Source organism: Pan troglodytes, chromosome 21 (genome assembly GCF_028858775.2).
Source record: "Pan troglodytes isolate AG18354 chromosome 21, NHGRI_mPanTro3-v2.0_pri, whole genome shotgun sequence".
NCBI lineage: Eukaryota > Metazoa > Chordata > Mammalia > Primates > Hominidae > Pan > Pan troglodytes.
The window spans coordinates 6,274,110-6,287,204 of NC_072419.2; positions in this window are offsets into that span (position 1 = coordinate 6,274,110).

Genomic DNA, 13,095 nt, shown 5'->3' on the forward strand with positions numbered 1-13,095 from the left:
CTATTATGGTTTGTAGATAACAAATAGCATTTATACCGGTATAACATTAAATACCTAAAATAACATTTAATCAATTAAAACAAGCTCTTGATCCAAATCACCTAAACAAACATTTCTGTTGGCTTCATTTATGTCATAGTGTTTGACATCAAATTAAATGAAGCTTCTAAGCTGACAATTAGATATTCAACATGGCCTTATGAAATACCCACAAGAGCTTTATTTTTTAGTTTCTTCACAAAGTACCGAAGGATATGAGCTTATGGAATGAATTTTAGTTTCTCCCGGGTCTTACGTGTTTGACATTGTTGTCTGTGCTAGAGGGGATCAAAGCTTAATTAAAGATCTAATCTGAACATTAACAAAATCACCACTTTTAGATTTTAACTATGACGGATGTGCTCATGGCAAATGTGCAGGGGATAACATCTCTCAGCAGCTTAAAAGATCACAGGTTCAGAGCTGCTGTCTGGGGTAGTTTCATTGAATATTGAAGACTTACAAGGAAGGCTATACCCAACAATGTCAAGGTCTGATACTGCCCTTTGATAATCACAGTGATAGGCAATTTGGAAAACCAACTATTTTCATTGGAAAATACCGTATTCAGAGAGTGATTTTCCTAGATACAAGTCAATGCCGACTGCACACAAAGAAAAGGATTTAGAATTAGAATGTATTATTTTATAGACTCCATCACATGTTTAACCAAACAACCAAGGATATGAGTCAGCAGTGTCATCTTTGAGTGGGAAAAATAGAACCCAGTTTATATTGTTTTTAAATCTCAAAACCTACTTGGAAAGATAAAGTTTACTGTCCCCAAATTCCAAATTACAGGTAATGGAAACAGTGCATGCGAGCAAGTTCATTAAATTCTCTATGCTTCACCTAAAAAGGAAAAGAATGGGAAAAGTTGATTTTGAAAAATTCTTCCACCTAAAAATGCTCAGGTTTAGGTAAAATTCAAATGAATATTTTTAAAAAGATGATCAAAATTCTAAAAACAAATGAACCGATATTCAAAGACCTTACTCCTCCAGTCATTCAAAAGAATATACACAATTTCAAACAAGCTGGTTAATGAAGGTGAGAACATGTACACATTAAGATGCCAAAATCTAAATGAAGCAAAAGGCCTGAATAAATCGTTTAGACAACAAAAGTAACTGAAAAAGTAATGAAAAGAAAATCTAGAGAGAAATGTATGGTCCCACATCTGAGTTAAATTTAATTTTCTTTTCTTTTTTTTTTTTTTTCCTGAGACAGGGTCTGGCTCTGTCACCTAGGCTAGAGTGCAGTAGCATGAGTGTGGCTCACTGCTGCCTGGAACTCCTGGGTTCAAACAATCCTCCAGCTTCAGCCTCCCACTGGGTGTACAGGAGCACACTACCACATACATTTTAAATTTTTTTGTAGGGGCAGAGTCTGAAACTCCTGGCCTCAAGCAATCCTCCTGTCTTGGGCCTTCAAAGTGCTGGGATTTCAGGCATGAGCCACTGCATCTGGCTCCCTATTTAATTTTTAAAAAACAAATATTTGCAACATTATTCGAGAAACCTCAGATCTTAGAAAAATATGGAGAGCTCCCTGATTCATATTAGGTTGCCAGAATATCTTTAATTTTTAATAAAATGGATGAAAATAGGACAAAATTTAAAACTCTAGACAGCAATCTCACTTGTGAGCATAGGAACAAATATTCTAATTAAAATGATGTCAAATAAATTTGAAATTGTTATCCAAAAATAGTGTGTCTTGATTAATCTGAGCCTTCCAAGAATGTAGGTTTGGTTTAATTTAGGAGCTCGGTCTCCATATTCAGTTACAACAACAAATGAAAGTGTCAAGTCATAGAATCCTATCTAAATGTTGAAAAGACTATGAAAAACCAGTGAACAATTTCAAGTCACAAATCTTAATAAAATAAAAGGAAATAATTAATAAAGACTAGTGAACAACCTCAAAATAAATAGCATTCTAAATGGCAAATGATAAAACAATATTAATTAAAATGGGAAATGACATATTTCTGTCACAACTATCAATTAGAGATAATATTAGGCAATATTTATAATCTTAGACTAATATTATCTTAAAGGTCTGGTGAGTGTAGAAGTCAAGGAAATAAAATATCTAGTAGACATTATAGAAAAAGAGAAGTAAATTTCCCATCTTTTACCAATAATATAATTGTAAAAATAGAAAGCCAAAGTATTCCATTTTTTATAATTATAGTATCATTTAGAAAATTTGGTAAGCTAAATGGAAACAGATATATTACACAATTACTTATCTTATCTTAGCAGTAAGTTTCCAGATACATAAACAGCAAGAAATGTCCAATTCCTGATAGCAAAATTAATTTTTTTAATGTAGGAATAAATTTAACAGAAAAGGGACACGATTTATATGAAGAACATTATAAACTTTGTGAAAGACTGCAAACTCTCTGGTTAGATGAAAAGAGATAACATGTTTCTAGATGGAAAGATAATAGAATTAAAATATGAAGTTACTGACCATTGATTTGGAAGCTAAATGCTATCCTATGATAATTTTAACCAAATATTTAGAAAGTTGACAATATTGCGTTAAAATTAATATGTGCAGGTAAGGGGTATAGAGAGTCTAAACTCTGACCACAGGCCCAGGGACTTCTAGGAACATGTCCCTTGATTTATCTTCCTATCAGTCTGCTCTAAACAATGAGCCAAGTTAGAGAAATGTGGAATTTACCAGTTTTATTCCTGGTCATGGCAAGGAGTTTACTTCTGGTAATCAGAATTGTTTATTGTAAAACTCTTACACACCCACATACCCCAGAGTGGCTATGTGACCAGCACAATATAAAAATTAAAGGACAGAGTGAATAGTCTCCCTGGGTTAAAGTGTTCACATCTGGCTCGACCTCACCTTCTGCAAAACAGGTACCTTGTTAATGCACTGGCCTAGAAGTAACACCTTACATGTCTTAAGAACGTTAGAGGCCAGTCTCTATAACTTTCACAAATGCAAAAGTTATAAACAAGCATTACCATATAGAATAAAGAAATGAATAATAAATAAAATTACTCCAGTTAGGTTTGGTTCAGGAGTGCAAGAGGGGTTTAATATTTAAAAAATCAATTTACCTTATAGACAAAAAAGATAATCTGACAATCATATCATAATAGATGCTGAAAAATACTATCATAATAGATGATAAATATATCATAATAGATGAAAATATATCATAATAGATGCTGACAATATCCTTGCAAAATGAAGTAAAAATGTTTTCACATTTTTCTAATATTAAGTAAATATTTATACAATATTTTATAACAGATGAATATTCATTCTGAGATTTTTTAATTCAGATTTTAGTAGTCCTTTTGTGCACAAATTTAAATTTATCATACAATTGGTTCATGATACATTCTCATCGTTGATAATAAGTATGTCCCTCATTTTCATTCGTTGATCAACAATAAATAAACCTCATTTATCACCCATCACTCAGGATGAAAAACTTAACAAGAATTTATATCCACTTCTCTGCCCATTCCTCAAACTAGCCATCCTCCCAACCTAGTCATTCTTCTGTAGCCTGTGTTTGTGATTTGGTTTTAGATTACGATTTTCAAAGTCATGTCACTTTGCTTCTAAAAAATTTGCTGCTCAGTTTTAGTTTTTTTTTCTCTTTACAAAAAAAACTTTTGCATTTTAAATAACTCTCTGTTACTTTCTTCAATCAGTAAAAGGAAAATAGTCACTTGTATTCTTTAATGTAGTTATATTCATTCATTTTGAATGCCATGTAACATTCAACTGTGTGAGCATACTAGGTTGTATTTACTCAGTTGCTTACCAATTGCATTGGAGTGATTTACTTTTTATATTTAAAGAAAATAAACTTGAAAAGCTATCTGCTCCCTATGTTAGCTTTGATAATATGTCTCAGATAATTTTTAAGACGATTTATGCTCATGAACCTACTTTGACTCATATTTATTACTAAGTCCATCAAAATATGCATTAGTTTCATTCAAATGTGCACAATGGTCTTACAGAACATTGGTTCACATACATTACTTTTTGAAAATTTAAAAACAGGCCAGATGCAGTGGTTCATGCCTGTAATCCCAGCACTTTGGAAAGCCGAGACGGGTGGATTGCTTGACGTCAGGAGCTCGAGACCAACCTGGCCAAATTGGTGAAACCCCGTCTCAGCATGATGGCGCACACCTGTAGTCCCAGCTACTTAGGAGGCCGAGGCAGAGAATCGCTTGAGCCTGGGAGGCAGAGGTTGCAGTGGGCCAAGATGGTGCCACTGCACCCCAGCCTGGGCGACAGAGCAAGACTCCATCTCAAAATAAGAAAAGATAATAATAAGGAAATTGAAAAAATATTGTCAAGCGCAAAAACAAAAACAGCTGTAATCATCTCATTTGGAGTTTCATCCTCCAAATTCATTAAGAAACATGTTGTTTCATATCTTTCCTGGCCTTTCTCTATGCATACATGTTTTTTTGTCGAAAAACTAAGTAATAGAAAAAATATAGTTTTTAAAAATAATATTTACTCCTTTAAAGAATAAAACTCCTGATTTAATTTTTCTTTGCTAATATCAGTGCAGTTTGTAATATTCGTGACATTGTAGGATTTAACTGTATGGATACAGCATAGCAGGGGAAATGTTATCAGACTTAGCTAGTTCTTTGATTACTAAAGCAGCTGAACATGTTTTTGTTATTTGTATTTATTTTGTGAATAGCTTTGTCATACACATAACTCATTTCCTTTTGTTATTACTTTTTAAATATTTAATGACTTTATATTTGAAGATATTACAGCTTTATATGTGTGGAAAATATTTACAGACTTTCCATTTGTTAATTTTCTGTAACTATTTATTTTTGTGATAGTTAAATATCTAGCTTTGTGTAGCAATACACAAATAATTTTAGTTTTAATTTTGGATTTTGGTATCTGATTTACAATAATTATCAATACGTTTGCTTGTAGTAATTATGTATGCAGGCTAAGAGAGGGATATGTCTCATTTAAGTCTGGATTCCATCAGCAGCTCAACCTCCATTCCAAGTGTGACTCTGCCCCTCTCTGAAGTCTGCTGTCTGGTGTGTCAAAGAGTCATTGCCAGATCCATAGGTACAGCTGCAGCCCCTCTCCTGGGGCCTCAGTGCTGTTGCTCTTAAATGCCACTCTAAGATGACAAAAACATGCCAACAGTGGGTTCCCAATTTTGCCACAGTCTGCCCTAATCTGTAGCTCACATCTCCAGCTCCAGATTTTGAAGAATTAAAGACTTTCTGCCATACCCTTTAATAAATTTCCCCCTGAATCTAGCACTTCAGCCATTAGTACTAAATTCATCCTCCAAGTACATTGTATCTAACAGGAATTCTTTTTCAATCCTTTCCTCTGGATAGCATTTAAGCTGATATATATGACACAGAAATATCTGACGCTTAAATTCCTACAGTTATTTCTATAGTTATATTTCTATCGAAATGATATATTTCTATTGATACATGTCATGTAAAACGTATTTGCCCTGCCTCCTTTTTCTCTTATTATATGCAAATGTGAAAATGGAAACTTTAAAATCTCATACTGAAATGCTAAGAGAGATTAGAAATTGGGAGAGTATTTTATAGATCAAGGGAAAAGTTCTACAAAGATATAAAAATGAGCTCATTTAGTCTCAGAATAAGAATTTTTCAAAAACACTATAGTGAAAGGAAAGGAGAGGAGAAAATATAGAAGGGTGAAATCATTGTTTTACAAAGATCTTGATGTATTATTGACTGTTAAATTATATACATTGATGCAAAGGATAAAAAACAGCCAAACATATATAGTAATTGTTTTGATTCCGTAACTAATTTATGTGCATGTGCTATGGTTAAGGGACATAGATTTATATAAGAAGGCCCAAAATGGAGTTTTTTAAATTGAATCTGAGCTAAGGGAAAAAAATTAAATTTCCACATGTCTATTCTCTCTATCATTTTTCCACAACAAGACAATGTCCTTTTCAACAAATTTCTGCCCAATTTATCTAAAAGTAATGTGTGAGATATTTGTCCATATTGAAAAGAAAATCTCAGGCTGTTTCAGTTTTCACAGCTCCTGAATCTATAGAGATATCTTTGAGAGTCATGTAATGGTGGGACTGAAATGGTTCATAGAGGTGACAGTTTGCCTGAGCTCACATGGAAAGTAGGTAATCTTGCTAAGACATAAATCCAGATCCTCTGCCCTGAGTCATATCTAACTGGTCAGCTGGTATTCACCTTTCTCCGTATAGATTCTAATTTAATTGTTCATAACACATTTTCTAAAGTATGCATCAGAAAATTTGAATTCTGTAATTTCAAATGAGAGTTCTGCAGATAGTGTTTTGCAATTAAGTTTGTAACCACTTGTATAAAGTTAAATATTCTTTCCCATAGAGATATTCAGCAAGTCTCTAGGGATGAGCACTATGAAATCATTTAAGAGGTGCATGCACCATATTATGTTTTTGATATTTTGCTACTACAGAGGACTATTTCCGCCAAAGGACCACTTAACCTAAGGTACGTCTGGTCATATTGATGCTCAGTAGAACACTCTTGGGATGTTGTCCAGTAGATCATGTGCACACTCCGATTAAAAGAGGATTCATCATACCATCTCAAAGGAACCTGTTTACTAAATTTTGAATTCAGATCTTCGACAAAGGACATTTTGTAAGTGCTTCTGACACAGGAGAAATTTTGAAAGTGAAAGAGGCTACTTAGGATATAACTATGAATAAATCACACACAGTTTCAGCCCTCATGGAGCAAATCGTTTAGCAAAGGACACAGACAGGAAACAATCTCACAAATCAGCATTTCCACAGAAAAATGCACAGATTAGTTGCACCATGAAAGGCTTGAAATATTCAGGTGCTATGATTCCAGTATATCTCAATTTACTTCCAACACTTTAGCCCATGATGCAGAGTATACATTTGGGAAATTGCTAGTGGATTCTTATAATTTGAGTCAGCTGGGGACGCTACTTACAGCTCTTGCTTTAGATGTTGTAGATTTTTTGGAGGATATTAATACAATCCCTCATAGCTGATATGCAGCTATTAACCTGACCCATGCATTTTTGTGCATTTTAATAAACGGAGGTCATAAAAATCAGTTTGCTTTAACTGGTAGGAACAGCCATATACCATTAACATCTGACCCTGAGGGTAGCAACCCTAAGGTTCTGTGCTACATCATAATCTGCGGGACTTTAGAAATACATCACCACACAAGGCATGATATTGATGCAACCTATTAATAACATCATGCTGATAGAATCTGGAGAGGAGAGTAGAAACCATCCTAAACGGCCTTGGTAAGTTGTATGCATACTGAAGAGGGAAAATAGATTCTCTGAAAATAGAAGAATCTGCCTTATCACTTAAGTTTCAACTGAGAATCAATAACCATAAGATATTCACTTCAGTGTGAGGAAAAATTTGCTGCATGCTGTAGTCTTAAGGAGATTTGCTTCCTCATATTTACTGACGTGTTTAAATTTTGAAAGCAACTTATACCAATTTGGACCCATATACCAAAGTGGCCAGAAAAGGATTTTAGACGGATCTAAAGCAATAAATGCTCCTAGCAGGACCTGGCTGCAGTACCGGCATCCCATATGTGTTGCTGTTTTTCCCATAGCCTAGAACCCACTGAAGCAGTGGTTAATGACTCAGTAGCAAAACATTTTATTCTGGTTTTCACCATGGTTTTGATATTTTTGTACTCAAGAGCACTATTTCCACCAATGGACAAAAAAAAAATGTTTCCACTGGATTGGAAACTATGATAGCAGTTAGATAAATATAGAGAAAAGGATGATTTGGAGTCAGAATAAGTGATGGACCCACGCTAACAGGAAAAAGAGGATTGCTACTCTATAATTGGATCAAAGATGTATACTAATGGACCCTGGTACCTGCTTACTCCACCATGCCCAGAAATGAAGATTTATTACTACTCTTAGAATATGTACAATTGTAATTGTACATAATCTGCCTGCTTTGTGACTACTACTCTTCCTCCTTCACATAAATATATATGTATATATACACACACACCCCTTTTTTGAATTACGAAAATAACTCTCTCTAAAAGCAGAACTGCCAAGTGCTTAGAACACCCCATTGGAAAAATAACTCCATCTAGCTACATTGTTCTGCCAGAGTTAATTGGTAATGTATATATTTTAGCATTTGATCATCTCTTCATACTGGGAGATTCAGATTTTTGTAATGTAGTTTCTTTGTAGCCAGTGGCATGATTATAATGTTCCAGACAACTATAAGCCCAGGAAAGTAGAATTTGGCATGCCAAGATGAAGAAAACTATGATATTCAGATTCAATCATTCACAAAAATAGGATTGCACAGTTCTATAAGCTAAGCAATTGTATAGAAAAAAGATGTTCCAAATTCTATCTTAATGCAGTTTGGAGGACTCAGCTCATAGGTTATCCCATAATTTAATTACAGTAATTAATTAGAATATCTGTATTTTCCATTAAGGCTTAGATATCCATCTATTGGAGCTAGGAAGAAGGAGATGTTATTAATATTATGATGAATGGAAAGCTCTTTCACAAAAAGGCAATTGTAGGATCATGAAATCAAGGAAAAGGACTATAAATACATCTCCTGATTTTTCTTCTTTGGAATCAGGTTCACAGAGCAGGGGAGTGCATTCGACAAATGGAGGGCAACAAGAAACAAAGAAGTTACTGTGCAACGATTTAGCATGCCTACTTCCAGTGTGCTCATGTGCAGTGAGGCAGGCACTGGAGTTTAGCTCTCCTGGGCTGTGTTCAGTACACTGTGAATCAGGGAGCTGTTTGAAGACCCAGTGGGCTTGCCACCGGCTCTGTCGGAGTAATGGGAGGTGGCTTCTTAGCTGATGCTGGAATCAGGCTCTCACAGATTGGAAGACACGCAGAGCCTCAGTGTCTGCCATTGGTGAGAGCCGAGCTGAGGCCCATTTAGCTAATATATACTGAAAGGTTAGCAATGGACCAAGAGAAACACGATCGCTAGTTACACACTTCAAGACCAGAAACACTCAGAAGGACAGAAATTTATTCAGGAGAAGCATAAAAACCACTGTGTACCTTCCACACCAGCATGAGGCCAGGGTGCTGCTCCTTACCTCATTCCCCAAGCCAGAAGCCCGCAATTCTCCTTCAATCCTTATCCACTTGAACAGAAGGAGAGAAGCAGGGGAAGGAGAGGGATCTGAGAAACTGAGCATTTTTATCCGCATGAAAGATGAAGCACAATCTAAAAAAACTCTTGATTACCAGTTCAGACTAAACTTAATCTTGTTTGACATGCAGCTAATCACTTTCCTGCTAATCAGAATGTCAGAGCACAGGAGAAAGACTATAGGTGTTTTGCAATCTATTTTTTCTGGATATCTAACTTGTAATATGAGCTATTTGTGACTACTACTCTTCCTCCTTCATATATATATAATATATACATATATTTTTAATTAAGAAAAGAACTTAATTTTTTTCTTTCCCGAATTTAATTTTTTAATTGACACATAATAATTGTACATATTCATAGGGTGCATAGTGATGTTTCTATCATATGGTGATCAAATTAGGGTAATTAGCATATTCATAATTTCAAACATGTGTCATATCTTTGTGTTGGGAACATTCAATATCCTCCTTCTAGCTGTTTGAAATTATACAACATATTATTGAAGCAGCGTCACTGTCTGGGGTAAATACGGGAGGTTCATTGCCTCATGCCAAGGAAATCAAGGACTCAGACACATATGGATTGAGGTTAAGAGCAGAGGTTTAACAGGCAAAAGAAAAAGAAAAAAGAATAACTCTCTCTCCCTTGAGAGAGAGGAGTGACTGAATGGGAATTCCAGCCCACATGGGAGTGCACTAGATTTTATAGACAGGCTTGAGGAAGTGGTGTCTGATTTACATAAGGCCCACAGATTGGTTGGACCAGGCATGATGCTTACATAGCAGGAGAGGAAGTTGGCCACTCCATCCTAATCCTCTTACTATGCAAATGGTGTCTTTGCTTGGCCATGGCCATCTTGTTTGCTCCTTACTATACACGGGGCTGGCAAAGAGAAGAGAAGATGGAGCCGCCATTTTAAACGTGCATAGTTCCTGGGTAGCTTCTTTCCTATCGGCGCAACTGCCAGCATTCCCCCGTGCAAGCTTCTAGCATTCCTTTCTATGTCTGCAACTCGATTTTACAGGCTGCTCTTTGTTAGAAAAGAAAATTATTTCGGGGCTGCTTTTCATTAAAAGGAAAGCCTTACTGAGGGCTTCCTTGCCCTCACTATGTGCCTAAATAATTTCTTTTTAACTTCTATATCATTATTGTTAACTATAGACCCTCCAGTGCTATAGGAGAGATTTTTTAAAGAATACAAAATTACAGCTAAATAGAAGGAATAAGTTCTAGCGTTCCATATATATTTCAAATTTCCCTTTGACTTTCTTTTCCTCACTATTGCATATAACTTCACCATTTGCCAGTGATATATTTAGCCAATATACCAGAACAAGATCATGGTGGAAATTAAGGACAATGAATACCACTTAGAAATCTTGGAATTGAAGCTGGAAAATGTTCTTAGGGGTAGGATGACGATTTTATTTTTACATGGAATGTTTGCATTATGTCACGTGGGAAGTTTTTTGAAAGCATACTTTTAGGACTAAAGATGAGGATAGATGTAGGGGTAAGCCTTCATGAATTTCTTCTCCACTATACGTACCCTTCCTAGGACTGTTTAACTTCCGGTTACAGTGTGTTCTCATGACCGAAGAAAGCTAGGCCTACTGGGTTCTCTCTCTTCTAGGAATTTAAATCTTAAGCAGAATAATGTAAAGACTGAAAGACAGTTAGAGCCTATTAATTGCATTTTTGTATTTTGATGGTGTTCTCATGAATTGAATCATTGTGCTTCCTGGAGTCAAGAGGTTCCAAGTTATGTGGGACCACAGCTTATACAGTTTGGAGGGTCCACTTGAAAACAAAAGAATGCAAAATAACAAAAATTACTTGGAAGTAATTGGAAGAATTACTTGGAAGAACTTGAAACTTCAGTTTCATTACTGCATAGTAAATGCACCTCCTACCCTTTTCTACGATCTATTCTTTCCTGAGAATTCCCATAGATTATCTGAACTGAACGTTCAGAAAACTTAAATTTCTACTTAAGTTAATCAGAGTCAATTTCAGTTGCCATAACCAAAACTCTTTAACTGATGAAAATAGTCACCATTTTATTGTTTTAATGAAAGTAGTGCTATAGACCGAATTGAATAACAATTACAGCTACTTGGGCCCCTTTTTCTTATTTTTTAATCCATTCATCTGGAATATATACATTATTTTCCAATGTTTCTGATTTCACTGTTGAATATTATTAAAAATGGTCGATGAATATACCCATTTATTTTATTGTAAAGCTTTTGAGACTTGCATCATTGGTATAGTTACACTGATATTTCTCCCTCTACAATTCTTTTGCAAAATTTTTGATCATGTATGCAGTTTTAATTTTTTTAATTCCACATTTTTATTCTATTATCTAAACTCTGTTCTAAGACTACACAGGTACTCCAGCTTATTTTTATAGCAAATGCCCATGTAAATATTAAGTTACTACAAACATTAATTAAATGATTGCACTGTATTAGTTTCATTATATTGCCTAGAACTTTTTCTTTTTTTCTGTGAACTCTGCAGAGAAGTAGAACATTTTTATAACAGAAATACATCATTTAAAATATATGAATAAAGTACAAAGTAAAAATACTGAGACTTTTTTAAATTTGAAACTAAATTTTAGAAAAGGTTCAACACATAGCTTTAATATTCTGAATTGATTTTCTTACAAAGATCAGTTTTGTATTTTTGCTTATATGTTTATTATTATATCCCATACCTTGACAGAAATCTGCAATCAAAGCACTTTTGGAGATAATGTCCTACTGAGTTCAGAACACCTTTACAGTCTCCAAAATATAAGCTATAGGAATAACTTCAAATTTGCCTTGGAAAATAACATTTTCCTTAGATTATATGCAAGATAGGAGAAACACCAAGTGTATTTTGGGGGAAAATAACTAAAAATATCTAAAAGAGCTTCACACTAAAGTCAAGAACCTTTAATTTTGTAGACTGCTATTTTTGAAGTTAATATGATGGATAGAAAAGATAATAAACTTTGGCATAATATAAATCTAAGTTTAAATTGTGGGTCTAACACTTATTGTACTTCATAGAGTATTATGATGTACAATTCTTCCACATTTTATAATCCTTGAACTCAATAAACACCCAACAATGGCTGTTGGCCTGGCATGATGGAATTGTCATTGCCTATATATAAGCAAGCAACAAAAGTTTCAGGGTCAAAACTAGTAGGATAGAAGTCAATGCTTGGATAGAAAACTTGGATTCGATAGTGCAATAAACACATTTTATCCCTAGGAAAAAGTGATTGTGAGGAAGAGGTTGGGCTCTGTGGTGGCATGATATGTTTCACAACAGTCTTAGAGAAGCAGAAAATGTAGACCAGCTCTACATACTCACAAAGCCAGTTTTAGAGTTCAGCATAAAAAGCTTTGAATTATTTTACAGACTCCTTAAGAAATGCTGTTCCCCTAAATCTCTGGTGTTACAGAGTATTACAGAGCCAGGGAGGACCATAATGTGTGTGAAAACATGTACCTGGATTACTCTGCATCAAAAGTCGATTCAGAACAGTCAGGCTCCAAATATAAAGAAATTTTAGGAATATTTTACCTAATTTGTTTCACTTCATTTTTCTTTTATATACATGAAACATAAATAAATGAACATTTATGTGGTAAATTAAGCCTAAAAGAGATCCTTCAGTAAGTATACAATTCTAAGATAGAAAAAAAGTATTATATCATGGTACAAAATTAACAGTATTGTTTTTAGTGGTATATAAGATAATAGTGCACCTTACAATTAATGCACCTTAGCTTGGATACAATGCAGTACTGTTT